A 15,127-nucleotide genomic window follows, 5' to 3' on the forward strand; every position below is an offset into this window, starting at 1 on the left:
GATCGATGTTTTTGTTGAAAATATAAAAAATATTTGTGTTGAAAATTATAATATTGAATGTTGAAAATTAGGTAAAATTAGGTGTTGAATATTGAAAATTAGTGTGTGATGATGTATGTAATGATGAAATTGTTTTTGGATTGTTTTCCAAAGAAATCCTATAAATAGGTCTCCATTTGTAAAGATTTGATACGATTGAGAAGAGAGAAAAATATTATAAAGTGTGTAGTTTGGTAAATTTTGAGAGTTTGAGATTTTTACTTTTTACCATAAATTTTTACTTTTTCACAACACGTTATCAGCACGAAACTCTAAAAGTCCTCCATACTTTTCCAAGCTCCAAACAGAAGAAAAAGGTAACAAAAGTAATAATATTTATTTTACTGTTATTTATTTATTGTGTATATATTTAATATATAATATAATTTTATTATTAGAAATAATAAAAATAAATTTTTCAAAAACTTGTTATAAATCCTGGGAGGATATTAAGACGACATCCCACACTCCCGGTAAGGGATACGACAAGTATAAAAGCCTAAAAGATTTTTAAACAAAATAACTTAAGACACTTCATTATAATAATGTGATATGATATACATAATTATTTAAACATGACTAATATTATATACACCATATTATTACCATAAAATTATACAAATATATACATTTATTTTTTTGTACATCAACGGTCATAAACGGTAACAAAACGGCTAGTTTTTGCCCTATAAATATGATCTCACAAACTCTTTCAATCACTCCAACTTTCTCCTATTCTAAAAATTATTCTTCGTCAAATTTTCGAAGAAAAAAGAAGATGGCTTTCTCAAGGTTATTTTTAATTATTTTGATTATCATACTCACGAGTCTTTTATTTATCGGATAATATCATCCTCGTGTGTTTTCTTTATTTTTACAAATGCTTGTACTTGTTGTTTATCCATTACTTTGTATTGCAATATTCATTAACTAATAAAATGCATCGTAATTTTTTAGTACCACCATGTCAAATTTGACAAAGCTCGAATTTGTTGCGCTCTACGTCACGGGAAAAAATTATATGCCATGGACTCTCGATGTAGAAATGCATCTTGAGTCATTGGGTCTAAGCGAGACCATTAAAGAAAATGGTATATCTTCATCACAAGAAAAAACAAAAGCTATAGTATTTTTGCGTCGACATCTCGATGAAGGTTTAAAATGTGAATATCTCATCGAAAAAGATCACATGGCTCTGTGAAAAGGATTGAAAGAAAGATTTGAACATATAAGGGAAGTTATACTTCCGACCACCCGTGATGAATGTAATATGTTAAGATTCCAAGATTTTAAGAAAGTCAGTGATTATAATTCAGCGATGTATCGAATAATCTCGCAGCTAAAATTTTGTGGACATGAGGTTACAGAATCGGAAATGCTTGAAAAAACATTTTCCACGTTTCACGCATCAAATATAACTTTACAGCAACAATATAGAGTGCGTGGATTTGCGAGATATTCTGAACTCATCGCCTGTCTTCTTGTGGCGGAAAAGAACAATGAGCTATTAATGAGAAATCATCAGTCCCGACCCACTGGATCAACAGCATTTCCAGAAGTAAATGCTGTGAGTAAAAATGAATTTAAACCTGGAAACCAAAATCAAATCCAGAGACAAGGTTTTGGTCGAGGTCGAGGTCGTGGTCGTGGACGTGGACGTGGAATTGGTCGTGGTCGTGGTCGAGGCCGTGGTTTTGAAAACAATAGAGATAGTTATTTTTATAACTCATCTCAAAAGGGCGTCACGAACCATCCACAGAAAAGGCATCATGAGAACATGAGTGTTAATGAAAATCACTCGAAAAGATTTGAAAGTTCTTGTTTCAGATGCGGCATTCCAGGACATTGGTCTCGTATTTGTCGAGCCCCTGAGCACCTTTGCAAGGCTCTATAAAGAATCGATAAAGGGAAAGAAAAAGAGACCAACTTCACTGAACGAAGTGACCGTTTGAGTGATTCAGCTCATTTTGATGCTGCTGATTTTATGAATGATTTCTCTGGAAATGATCAATATGTTGGTGGGATAGAAATGAACAATATTGATGCTACAGATTTTCTCAATGATTTCTCTTAAAATGAACAATATAATGGTAGAATATAAATGTACAATAATTTATTTTTCATGTATTCATATAATAATGTTTTATTGTACAATTATGATATGTGTTATATTTACATATGTATTGTCAGTAATTTTATTTCATTGCATATTTTTTTTTGAAGTTCAAATATGGAAAATGCTATGAGTAAAGCTGAAGTTTGCATACCCGATAGTGGTACAACGCACACTATCCTCCGAGATAAAAGATATTTCTTGGAACTAAAACCAACAAAAACAACGGTTAATACAATATCAGTTCCTGTAGACTTGATTAAAGGATGTGGTAAAGCACAATTTTTGTTACCTAATGGCACAAAATTTTTTATCAATGATGCTTTATATTCACCACAATCGAAAAGAAATTTGTTGAGTTTTAATGATATATATTCTCATGGTTATGATACTCAAACAATGAATGAAGGGAATGAGAAGTATATGTGTCTTATCACATATAAATTAGGAAAGAAATATGTGATTGAAAAACTATCAATGCTCCCTATTGGATTGCATTATACACATATAAGTCTCATTGAATCAAACATGGTAGTTGATAATTCTTCAATATTAACCAATTGGCATGATCGATTAGGACATCCTGGTTCAACAATGATGCGAAGAATTATAGAAAATACACATGGTCATCCGCTGAAAGACCAGAAGATCTTTCAGAATAATAAGTTTCAATGTAAAGCATGTTCTTTTGGAAAACTTATTATAAGACCATCACCAGCCAAAATCCAAACTGAATCACCAATGTTTCTTGAATATATTCAGGGTGATATTTGTGGACCAATCCATCCACCATGTGGACAATTCAGATACTTTATGGTATTGATTGATGCCTCCAGCAGATGATCACATGTATGTTTATTGTCAACTCGAAATATTGCATTTGCAAGATTACTTGCTCAAATAATAAAATTGAGGAATCAATTTCCCGATTACACAATCAAGGAAATTAGACTTGATAATGCTGGTGAATTTACTTCCCAAACTTTCAATGATTATTGTATGTCTATGGGAATCATTGTTGAGCATCATGTTGCTCATGTACATACACAGAATGGATTGGCTGAATCATTGATTAAACGTCTGCAAATGATTGCCAGACAAATGATTATGAAAACAAAGCTCCCTCTTTCTATATGGGGACATGCAATTTTACATGCTGCTTCATTAATTCGCATCAGACCAAGTGTATATCGTAAATACTCCCCATTGCAGCTTGCATTTGGTAAAGAACCAGACATTTCTCTTCTGAGAATTTTTGGATGTATGGTAAATGTGCCTATTGCACCACTGCAACGAAAGAAAATGAGACCTCAAAGAAAGGTTGGAATTTATATCGGTTATGATAGTCCATCAATCATTCGATATCTTGAACCTCAGACAGGTGACGTGTTCATAGCACGTTTTGCTGATTGTCATTTTAATGAGGAAATCTTCTCAATGTTAGGGGGAGAACAGAAACATACCGAAAAAAAATTACATGGTATGTATCATCATTGTTACATCTGGATCCAAGAACAAAACAATGTGAAAAAGATGTAAAGCAAATTGTGCACTTGCAAAGAATAGCAAATCAAATACCAGATGCATTTGCAGACACAAAAGGGGTAACTAAATCATATATACATGCTGCAAATGCCCATGCTCGAATTGAAATTCCGAAGAAACAAATTGAAGATACTCATGATGTCATTAAACGCCTGAAGCGTGGAAGGCCAGTAGGTTCCAAGGATAAAAATCCTCGAAAAAGAAAATTCATAGAGAAACACGATGATCACAAAATAAAGATTGATGTTCCTGAAGAAACACATGATGATCACAAAATAGAGAATGGTGTTCCTGAAGAAACACATGATGATGAAAATGTTCTGTCAGAACCACAAACTGACGAGAATCATGAAATCTCTATCAATTATATTAATACTGGAAAAATATGGAACCGAAAAGATATAGAAGAAATTGATGATATATTTTCTTATAATGTGGCAATCGACATCATAAATAATAATGAAGATCATGAACCAAAATCTTTTGGTGAATGTAAAAATCGGCAGGATTGGATAAAATGGAAAGAAGTCATCCAGGTTGAATTGGATTCGCTGAATAAACGTAATGTTTTTGGACCTATAGTCCTTACACCTGAAGGTGTAAAACCTGTTGGATACAAATGAGTTTTTATTCGAAAGCGAAATGAGAAAAATGAAATAGTAAGATATAAATCTCGACTTGTTGCGCAAGGTTTTTCTCAAAGGCCTGGAATTGATTATGAAGAAACGTATTCTCTCGTGATGGATGCAATTACGTTTCGGTATTTGATTAGCTTGGCGGTATCTGAAAATTTAGAAATGCGTCTTATGGATGTTGTTACAGCTTACTTATATGGATCACTTGATAGTAATATATATATGAAAATCCCTGAAGGATTTAAGATGCCTGAAGCACAAAGTTCAAAACCCAGAGAATGTTATTCTGTGAAATTACAAAGATCATTATATGGGTTAAAGCAATCCGGTCGAATGTGGTATAATCGACTAAGTGATCACTTGATGAAAAAAGGATATGTAAATAATTCAATATGCCCTTGTGTTTTCATTAAGAAAACAACATCCGGATGCGTAATTATTGCTGTATATGTTGATGATTTAAACATCATTGGAACGAATAAGGAAATTCAAGAAGTTGTGTCATACTTGAAGGAAGAATTTAAAATGAAGGATCTTGGAAAAACCAAGTATTGTCTGGGTTTACAAATTGAACAAAAAGAATGTGGAATATTTGTTCACAGACAAATTACACAGAAAAGATCCTTAAACATTTTAATATGGATAAATCAAATCCTTTAAGTACTCCAATGGTTGTTAGATCATTAAACATAGAAAAGGATCCATTCCGTCCATGTGAAGATGATGAAGATATTCTTGGTCCAGAAGTACCATATCTAAGTGCTATCGGTGCCCTTATGTATCTTACAAATTGTACAAGGCCTGATATATCTTTTGCCGTAAATTTGTTGGCAAGATTTAGCACATATCCAACAAAGAAACACTGGAACGGAATTAAACATATATTCCGTTATCTACGAGTAACGACAGACTTGGGACTTTTGTATTCAAAAGATGCTAATCCAAGTATAGTTGGTCATGCCAATGCTGGATACTTATCTGATCCACACAAGGCACGTTCTCAAACTGGATATGTATTTACTCGTGGAGGCACTGCAATTTCTTGGCGTTCACAGAAACAAACGCTTGTAACAGCTTCATCAAATCATGCCGAGATTATTGCACTACATGAAGCAAGCCGTGAATGTGTGTGGTTAAAATCAATGAGCCAACATATCCAAATCTCATGTGGATTATCATTCGACGAGAAGCCTGTGATACTATATGAAGATAATGCTGCATGTGTAGCTCAAATGAAAGAAGGATACATAAAAAGCGATAGAACTAAACATATTCCTCCTAAGTTCTTCGCATTCACCAAGGAGCTTGAGAAAAATAAATGCATTGATGTTCGTCACATTCAATCAAGTGAAAACTCATCAGATCTCTTCACAAAGGCACTTCCTATTACAATATTCAGAAAGCACATATATAATATTGGGATGCGCAATCTACGAAATTGGTGAAGAATTGTTCATATCAACATGAGGGGGAGTTTACGTGACTGCACTCTTTTTCCCTTACTATAGTTTTTATCCCAATGAGTTTTTCCTGGTAAGGTTTTTAACGAAGCAGTACAAAATCACATAATGAAGATATCATCGTATTATGATCATTATCACAAGGGGGAGTGTTGAAAATATGAAAAATATTTGTGTTGAAAATTATAATGTTGAATGTTGAAAATTAGGTGTTGAATATTGAAAATTAGTGTGTGATGATGTATGTAATGATGAAATTGTTTTTGGATTGTTTTCCAAAGAAATCCTATAAATATGTCTCCATTTGTAAAGATTTGATACAATTTAGTAGAGAGAAAAATATTATAAAGTATGTAGTTTGGTAAATTTTGAGAGTTTGAGATTTTTATTTTTTACCATAAATTTTTACTTTTTCACAACAATTTTAAAGTTTTTTTATATTTATTATATAACTATTGTTGGGGAGTTGATATTCACGTTTCATTTCTTGTTATTTGAACTCTATTTATGAACAAATTTGATACATATTTTAAATATTAAGTAAAGTATAAATAATACAAAATGAATTATAAAATATACCATCTCTCTTATTTTTATAGATTACCATTAAGTAAAAAAATTATTATAGTACAAAGAATATTTTGAATACTTAAAAATTAATGGATCATGGCATGCAGTAAAATTAGCTAGTCAACCGTAATTAATTATAATCAGTGTTTTCAAAACCAGATCGATCGGTTTGACCGATTCAAAGAGAACCGATCCTAGGTCTCGAAACACCCTAAAAATCGTTTTAGCGATCAAAATCGAACCGGTTAACAGGGGCGGAGCCAGAAATATGGCTCTGCCCGGACTAGAATTTTTAACTCTAGGATCTTTTAATATTTTAAATTGATCTACCCGAGCTAATATCATATTATTCCAAAATTATACAAAATTTACATTTAATTTTTTTTTAAAAAAATTGAGCCACCTGGGCCAAAGCCCGGGTATATAAGTACATAGCTCCGCCCCTGCCGGTTAAGAACCCGAAAACATGTGTTCCGATTTTTTTTATTTTTTTTGAAAAATTAATTTTTTAAAATATTTGATTTAATATATACATGATTATTTAGAATTTGAACTTCGTTAAAAATATTGTTTTAATATCGATATAATTTATTGTTTTCGGTTTTAAAAATATATAACTATAATTGCTATTTTGAATATATGCATATAGTTATTTAGGTTCTAAACTTTAGTAAATAATTTTTTTCGTATATTTATATACATCGTATATATATATTTAGATTTTAAACTTTGATAACTAAATCTTTTTTATTATTTATATAGATATTTAAACATTTATAATTTAAAATATATTGTATTATTATTTTATATAACCGGTTAAATCATTTTTCAAACTAATCTGATTTGATCACCAGTCCGATTATGAAAACATTGATCACAATAAAATAATGTATATAATATATATAAACTAATAACATACTGATTAGAACTCCGAGTAACTATTTTTTTCATGAAAAGATTTATAAAAATTTATGTAAATTCCGAATCTATTTAAATATCCATATTTTTTACGGCTGCGGAACCTAAAATTTATAGTTAAATAGATTCGGAAAAGAATTAAATTTATAATATTTTTTTTAAAAAAATACGCTAAATGACATTATGAATAATAATTTTTTTAAAAAAAATACACGAGGAATAATTTTGCCTGTGTACCGGTCATTCTAGCCATTTGGAGGAAGAGTAGTGGAGGGCATTCAAGAAATAAAAGTGGAAAATTAGAGCACCAACATTGGTGCATTAATGGGTAATTATTAACACCAATTAATATTAATACACTAATGTGGAGATATACATTATTAATCTTTGTTGCCATGTCAGCATAAAAATTTATCAGAATTAATCTCATTAATTCACATAAAACAAAAAAGCCAAATAGCTCTTTTGATTATATATATATATATTATATATATATATATATATATATATTATTTATTCTTTTTATTTTGTTCTGAAAATTAAATCCTTCCAAAAAAATATTTTATTTAAAAAATCAAATGATATCAAAGAGTGCAACTATTTTTTCATTTTTTTAATAATATTTTAATCAATAACACCCCTTTAACACCCACTCTTCAATGTGAGTTGGCGTTATAACGCCCAGTCACATGAGAGAGGGGGTGGGGCGTTCATATGTAAGAACGCATATGAACGCCCCTGTGTCAGTTTTTTTTAAATAAATTGGATAATTAGCGACGGTTTTAACAAACCGTCGCTAATAGCGACGGATTTTAAAAAACCGTCGCTGATTTGCTTACACACGTATTTTGAATTATTTTAATTTTGTTTTCAAATTTTGAATTTCGGTTTTTTTTAAAAAAAAATTCATTCAAATTTTGTTTTTAAATTTTGACTTTCATGTTTTTTTATAAAAAAATAAATTTGTATTTTTTTTTAATTTTTATTTGTAAACCATTGTTTATATTTTATTTTTTATTTTAAATATTTAATTAATGAATTTGAATGTTTAAAAGAATGTGGGTAAAAGAGATATATTGTTATAATGAGTATGTGACAGTGAGACCCATAGATAATGAGTTTGAATGTTAAAAGGAATATGGTTAAAAGAGATATGTTGTTATAATGATTATGTGGCAGTGGATCCCATACTTTTTGATGAGTTGGTGGATGTTAAAACACCCAACGAATACGGATGCTCTTATGGGTGTGTCGTCCTAAGATGGATGGAAAAGGAAATGGGAATAATGACAAAAAATGGATAAATTTACAGAAATGTCCAATCCAAGAGTGCCGGGGGCCACAGACTGGAGATTTTTGAAAAAACGATAATGGTATAAAAAAAAATTATATATTCTCTGCGAAAAAAATTCAAAAAATGTTTCTTATCATTATTAGCATATAAACTATATAGTTTTCTAAACTAATATTGATATTTTTCCAAACAATATGTATATTGTAACACGATCTCACAAATTTTTATTCGTGGATGGATCTCAATGTCTATATTTACGATGAAAAGTAATATTTTTGGTCTAAAAAGTAATATTTTTCGTTAGTGATTCAAATAGAATATTTGTCTCACAAAATTGATCTGTTAGACTGTATCACATGAGTTTTTGTGTTTTCCAAAATACACTTATTTAGTTTCAGTATATTATCATATCCTAGTGTTTGATACGATGATAGACGTAAATTAATTTTATTTATTTAGATAAATGATATATTTTTTTATTAAAAAAAAACTGTAAAGAATAAAGCATACAAAGTAAGTCTATTAAGGCCCACGAGCTGTCGAGAAGACAAGCCAGGCTCAGTTTTGATATCCGTAATATCTCTGTATTACCTTAGTCCAAATTTTCAGCCCAATACTTTGATAGGTATGGTAAAACGGGCTATCAGGGTGGGCCGATTCTCATGAACCGTAACAAGCCATTAAGCCGGGTTCAGTCACTTTCCTGATGAGGAAAATTATGGATCTCTGACAGGACAACGTAAAAATCCAATTTCCCGATCACCCAAATATTTGATTAATTGACATTTATAATATTACAACACTCGTCCGTTGATGTCCTTCGATAGACTTCTCTCGTTAAAACATTACCAAGAAAAACCTAACGAGAAAAAAACTTATTTAAGAAAATGCTTCTTAATTGTCTTATTAAAAATCTAGTCATGAAAAACCATGTGAGAAAAATCATGGACGAGAAAAAGAAGTGTAATTTGGATTTACTTCCCATGTTACAAATATCACTTGACCTCTCTAACTCACACATTCCGATCTTGTATATCAATCTCTCAAAACTTGACGTGGGCAATGATTTTGTGTGAATAGATAGGCCAGATTATCATTATGGCGAATTTTTTGAATTTTAATATCACTTGTCTTCTACAAATAATTAGTGAAAAATATTTATAGGAATATGTGCGACCTCAACCAGGCTCATTCTCGAATAGCTTCATGGATTGCAATTATTTTCGCGTGGTTTGATGAGCGATAGCAGAATAGGAAATTATTGGAGCATATAAGAATATTCTGTGTATAGAAATCTTGTGTATATATGTTATGCTAAATTAGTGGAGGTAATTAGAACTATTTTTAGTATAGGTAGATTCTTAAGATTTTTAACGTGTGATGGAGATTACTAAAGATATCTTTATATATACTTGTAATATGTAGGAAATATGTATGAATAAGAATTTTCTCATTCTCAATTTCTTCATGGTATAAGAGCAGTGATCCTTACACGCTGCTCATATTTCTCTTAATTATTGTTATGGCGGATGCTATTGTTGTCACTGGAGGGTCGAAAGATATTGTTGATAGTGACGTCAATATCTCTCAAAAATTGAGTTCAGTATTGTTGAATGAATTCAATTACCTTCCATGATCGAGAGCAATGGTAGTAGATCAAGGTTGGGATTCATTAATGGCTCTCTGAAATCCCCTGAATCTAGTTCGCCGGAGTATGAGGCTTGGCTGTCAAAGGACCAACAGGTTATGTCATGGATTCTTAACTCGATGGAGCGTGATCTTGTAGAAATCTTCAGCTATTCAGAATCTTCTTTGGACCTTTGGAATGCTGTCCGTGACATGTATGGCAACCAAAACAATTCTGCCAGGATTTTCCAAATTCACAGGGAGATTGCAAATCTTCATCAAGATGGGAAGCCATTCGTAAGTTTGCTAGGGAGTCTGAAGAGTTTGTGGAACGAGTTAGAGATTTATAGACCTCCTACAGTTGACGCAGCTATTTTGCGGAAGAGAACAGAGGAGGACCGTATTTTTCAGCTATTGGCGAGTCTTAATCCTGAGTTTGAGGATCTAAGGAGTCATATTCTAATGAATACCGATTTACCTTCCTCCAAAAATATTTGCGCGACCATTCAGCATGAGGAAGTACGCCGGAAAGTCATGCCACGCTCTATTAATCCCTCTCCTCCGGATGTTCGTGCGTATATTACTCGCTCATCCTCTGAAGAAAAGTCTTACAAGGGAAAATGCCCCGACCTCAAATGTCAGCATTGCCATATTACTGGGCACTCGATTAATCGTTGCTGGACACTTCACCCAGAGTTGAAGCCCAAATTCTCCAAAGATCAGAAGGGCGGAGGATATCAGAAACGAATTCCTGATCATAAGGCGCATGTGGCTACACACTCCATTGAATCTTTTTCTTCTAATCATGCTGCTTTACTTAATGATTTCGCAAATTATTTACAAGATAGGAATGGTCAGGGAACTATCCAAGGAGGAGCTATTAATCAAGAAAAAGATCAGCCAGCCGCACTTCTTAGTCATTTTCCTGGTTTTGTGGCTGATGCAAATTCTGAAACCAACCAAGGTATTCATATTGCTTTTCTGACTGCACTCGAAATTAATAGTTTGCATGATGTATGGGTCATTGATTCTGGTGCCACAGATCACATGTCAAATAAGTTAACCCATGTTTATGACTTTCGTTCTTTTTCTACACCTTCTCTGGTATCTGTAGCAAATGGGAAAAGTGCTCCTGTAAAGGGTAAGGGCAAAATTAAACTTGTTTCAGATACTATAGAGTCTGATGTTTTATTTGTTCCATCGTTTCCCTTTCAGTTGTTGTCTGTTCATAAACTGACATCTTCGCTCAATTGTGAAGTTATATTTACTCCTTACAAGGTCATCTTTCAGGACCTCGTCACCAAGAAGATGATTGGTGAAGGATTTCATTTGCATGGTCTGTACTACTTCTCTCCTAACTCTCAGGTTACCAAGGGATTCCAAGCTGTTTCCTCTCCCATTACTGAGCAATATCTATGGCATCGTCGTCTCGCACATCCTTCAAATAATGTTCTTAGCAAGATAAATCGAGTCCTATCCAAAGAAACACTTGACTGTGATATCTGTCATTTTTCTAAGTCCTCTAGGCTTCCTTTTAACTCATCATTGTCTCGTACTACTCAACCATTTGAGATTGTACATTCAGATGTTTGGGGGCCTTTTTCCTCCTCTCTAGATGGATTTAAATATTTTGTAACCTTTATTGATGATTTTTCTAGGGTTACTTGGGTGTACTTATTGAAATCAAAAGGTGAAGTTTTTGAGTTCTTTAAGGATTTTCACATGTTGGTTACGACTCAATTTTCAGCTCATATTAAAGTTCTTCGATCTGACAATGGCACAAAATATATGTCTCATAACATGACAAAATATTTAATTTCTAATGGAATATTGCATCAGACTAGTTGTGTCAATACACCTCAACAAAATGGGATTGCCGAACGTAAAAATCGTGACTTGCTTGAGAAAACTCGAGCCATAATGCTTCAAATGAATGTCCCAAAACAGTTTTGGTCTCATGGAATTCTTACTGCAACCTATCTTGTGAATCGCTTACCCAGTCGAGTGCTGGATTTTAAATGTCTTCTTGAAGTATTGCAGGACAAAGCACAAAATTTGTCTCATCTCAAAGTTTTTGGATGCACTTGTTTTGTACATGTCTCAACTACTCATCGTGACAAGCTTGATCCGCGAGCTATTAAGTGTATATTCCTTGGTTATTCTCAAACACAAAAGGGATACAAATGCTATGACGTTCTCTCCAAGAAACTATATGTGACTAGAGATGTCCGTTTTGCTGAACAAATTCCATACTTTGTGGCCCTTAGTCAGGGGGAGAAGCTGCCCGAGCTATTTCCTTTGCCCAGCATTGATTATGGTCATCAATCTACTCAAGATCTACATCCTAGTCAAGGTACTTTAGAAAACTGTGATGATCACTTGGATATCTCTAGTGCTCCTTCCAAGGAAGTTATTATAGAATCACCCGAGCAAGGTCTTTCCCATACACAAGGTGGCCAAATATCTTCCCGACGTAATCCTCCGCGGATGCGGCACCCTCCAACAAAACTGGCAGATTATGTTGCTCACACAGTGAGGTACCCTGTCACTAATTGTATGTCATACCAACGACTATCATCTTCGCATACAGCTTTCCTTACAGCTATATCAAATGGTCTGGAGCCCAAGAATTTTATGAAGCCAAATCCCAGGCCGTTTGGCAGAAAGCTATGCTTGAAGAATTAACTGCTCTTGCTGAGAACAAAACCTGGACTATAGTGCCTCTTCCCCCTGGAAAACATGCAGTTAGTAGTCGTTGGGTTTTTAAAATAAAGTTCAACTCCGATGGTTCTGTTGATAGGCATAAAGCACGCATTGTTGCTCAAGGATTCACCCAAAAATTTGGTGTCGATTACAAAGAAACTTTTGCCCCCGTTGCCAAGATGACCACGGTACGAGTTCTTTTATCAGTTGCTATCAATAAAGGGTGGCCCGTGTTTCAGATGGACGTAAAAAATGCATTCTTGCATGGTGATCTCGAGGAAGAAGTATTTATGAAACTTCCTCCCGGGCATCCTCAAAGTGAAAATCCAAACTTGGTATGTCAACTCCATAAATCAATCTATGGTTTGAAACAAAGTCCCCGTGCATGACACGCCAAGCTGAGCACCGCTCTTGAAGCTCTTGGTTTTAAAAGGAGCTCAGCTGATTCGTCCCTTTATGTCTTGCTTGGTTCAGTTGACACACTTATAGTATTAATATACGTAGATGATCTCATTATTACCGGGAATAATAATGAGTCCATTGCTCAATTAAAAACGAAACTTCAGCACATATTTCCAATCAAGGATCTTGGTTCATTGAAGTACTTTATAGGAATTGAAATGGCGGCTTCCAGCAAAGGGCTATTCCTTAACCAACGTAAATACATTTTAGACTTACTTCAAGATGCTGAAATGTTACACACCAAACCCGTTGCTACTCCTCTCGATAGCAAATTGAGGCTTGCATCTCCAGAAAAAGCCCTCGACTCACCAAGCTATTATCAGAAACTTGTTGGAAAGCTCATCTACTTGACTATCACGAGACCGGATATTACGTTTGCAGTTAGTCTTGTTAGTCAACATATGCATGCCCCAACCATTCAACATCTAGGCATGGTAAAACGAATCATGCGGTATCTGAAAGGCACGATTGGTCGTGGGATAGTCATGACCCGTAATGGTCACACTAATATTATGGGATATACCGATTCTGATTGGGCTGGTAATGCACTTGATCGTCGCTCTACTACTGGTTATTGTATGTTTGTTGGTGGTAATTTGGTGTCTTGGAAAAGTAAAAAACAACTTGTGGTCGCTCGATCTAGCGCTGAGGCTGAGTATCGTGCGATGGCTTCCGCAGCATGTGAGCTTGTATGGCTTAACAGTCTTTTTGTCCTAGCTCCATTCCTATGAAACTTTTTTGTGATAATCAGACCGCTATGCACATTGCTGCTAATCCTGTGTTCCATGAAAGAACCAAACACATTGAAGTGGACTGTCACTACATTCGTCAACAAGTTCAATCCAAATTAATTGACACTCAATATGTACGTTCTAATGACCAACTAGCTGATGTGTTCACCAAAGTGTTGACGTCTACTCAGTTCCATAGGCTGTTGAGCAAGCTTGGATCCAGCTTGAGGGGGAGTATTGGAGCATATAAGAATATTCTGTGTATAGAAATCTTGTGTATAATATCTTGTGTATATATGTTATGCTAAATTAGTGGAGGTAATTAGAACTATTTTTAGTATAGGTAGATTCTTAAGATTTTTAACGTGTGATGGAGATTACTAAAGATATCTCTATATATACTTGTAATATGTAGGAAATATGTATGAATAAGAATTTTCTCATTCTCAATTTCTTCGGAAATACATTTGAATATAAGTGGAGTCCTTGAAACTTTAGAAAAGTTAGGTCAAGTCCTCTCGCTACAATAGCCAGCTCTTTCACATTTGCTTTTGCTCATAAAAAATTGCTTGTTTCGAAAGTCATACAAGATGGTGACGACTCCTCTACATCCACAAAAAAATTTACATGACAAAAGCCACACATTTTTTCTCCCCTTTAATTAATTCTAATTAATTTATAGTTAACCACCATTTCGATTTCGATCTCCATGACTAAATTATAACGAGTGGTCTCATGTGAGACCATCTCACGGATCATAATATGTGAGACGGGTCAATCAACCCTACCGATATTCACAATAAAAAGTAATACTCATAGCATAAAAAGTAATATTTTTTCATGGATGACCCAAATAAAAGATCCGTCTCACAAAATACGACTCGTGATACCGTCTCACACAAGTTTTTGCCAACTATAACCTACCATAGATTTTAAACCCCATAATCAATTTTTTGTGACAAATTATGATATTGAAAGTCTAATATCTTAAATCGCACAACAGAACAAATATCACGTTTCGATTGCTCTAT

The sequence above is a fragment of the Primulina tabacum genome, chromosome 17 (genome assembly GCF_025594145.1).
Source record: "Primulina tabacum isolate GXHZ01 chromosome 17, ASM2559414v2, whole genome shotgun sequence".
In the NCBI taxonomy this organism is placed as follows: Eukaryota; Viridiplantae; Streptophyta; class Magnoliopsida; order Lamiales; family Gesneriaceae; genus Primulina; species Primulina tabacum.